The following is a 1971-nucleotide window of genomic DNA, read 5'->3' on the forward strand; positions in this document are numbered from 1 at the left end:
TACCTCATATGAAAGCTGAAGAATTTTAAAACAAGTCCAAGAGAGCCAGTCTATGACCTTGATGCTATGCCACCTTCTAGAACAGAAGACCCAATGAACTGTCATGAAGAAAACAAAGGTCATGAAAAAGACAAAAAAGAAAGAAAAGATCAGCTTGGATGTCAGTGTAGACTCTGAAACTTGCTCTTCATTGTAGAGTAGCTAAGGCAAATGAAAGAAATGATAGAGTTAAAAAGTTGAATAGAAAATTTCAAAGAGCAGCTCAAGTAGACAAAGTGAAATATTAGAATAAAATGTGCAAAGACCTAGAGTTAGAAAACCAAAAAGGAAGAACATATTCAGCTTATCTTAAAATGAAAGAACTCAAGAAAACACTCAAGCCTCAAGTTCCACTATTGAAAGATTCTTTGGGGGGAAATATTGAATGACAAAGTAAGCATCAAAAGAAGATGGAAAGAATACACAGAGTCACAAAAAGAACTAGTTGACATTTCACCATTCAGGAGGTAGCATATGATGAGGAATAGCCAATGGTGCTGAATGAAGAAGTTCAAGCTGCACTGAACATGTTAGCCCAAAACAAGGCTCCAGAAAGTGATTGAATTTCAGTTGAAATGTTTCAACTACTAGAAGCACTTAATTTTCTATGCCAGGAAATTCGTAAGACAGCTAGTTGGCCAACTGACTGGAAGAGTTCCATGTATATACCCATTCTGTGTTAGGCTGGGTTGTCTATAGAAATAAATATAGCGACACTCATTTGTGTATAAGACAGGCACAAGCTCGGGCTTGCAGAGCACACAGTCTGCTGGCCAGGGTGACCAGACAGTCTGATAGAGAGCCCAACTGATGCCAATGAACCAGGCACCATTCCCTCTACGTGTGAATCTTGAAGGTCACTTTGGTGGAGGGTCCCTCACATCAGCTAGGATCAAATTGTCACTGGAAGAGGATGGGATGTTGATCACGTAGTGGCTGCCAGGCAAAGTTAGATAGACACCCCTATCAGATGGTCGACATCTATATCAGTATATGAAACCCAGGATTGAAGAACTTATAGGGACAGGAAGCAGAATAAATGTTTCAGAGGGAAGAGAGCACAGTGGTAGTGATGGGGTAAAAGGAGACGATGTCAAGTAGTCCATGTAGAGAAAGAATGTCTGGAAACTGACTATGGTAGCAATTGTATGATTCTATTTGACATGATTGAACTATGGAATGACACGATATATGTATTAGATCCTAATTAATAATAAATTTAAGAATAAGATATCCATAATTACACACACACACACATACACAAAGCTTTAGTTTCAAAAGATTTCCTTAACTAAAATATGTAAAAATCAAAATGTCTATTGAATAGCTTAACTTTACTCTTTTACGATTATATTACACCGGACTATATGAATTTGACATTGTTTCTAGTAAAAAAATTGAATGATAGCATTTAGATTGTTCCAGTTAATACTTTGAATTCTTTGTGAAAAATGGCATGGACAACAATCTCTTGCTTTCCTGTACAAACTTTTGCTGTTATTCTGGTATTCTAGAAGCCTCTAGGTGTCACTAGAACACAGTACAATACTTTTTTTTAAGGGGAGGAAATAAAACAGTTCAATAATGTATGCATGTCCTTTTTTTCCTCCCTAGGAAAATTAATATCTGAAAACAATTGGACAACCTTTCTACCATATGGAAATTCTACAAGAGATATAAATATCAACAAACTGGGAAAATGAGAAATTAAAGCTACTAATTTCACCAGTATTCAAATTATACCAGCTCATTGTGCAGTGACAGCTGAGTTTGCTGGCCCTGTTAGATTGGTGTTTGTTTTTTCTTATTTATTTTATTGAACTTACAATTCTTTCCCAGCCTTCCTGCAATCTGTCTCGGATTCTCATAAAATGTATATAAGTCTTAGAGATATTTTTAAAGTGTTAGGATGAGAGAAGCAAAGACAGTTCC

Source organism: Echinops telfairi, unplaced genomic scaffold (genome assembly GCF_000313985.2).
Source record: "Echinops telfairi isolate 266 unplaced genomic scaffold, ASM31398v2 ScPeMD7_27;HRSCAF=92, whole genome shotgun sequence".
NCBI classification, from domain to species: domain Eukaryota; kingdom Metazoa; phylum Chordata; class Mammalia; order Afrosoricida; family Tenrecidae; genus Echinops; species Echinops telfairi.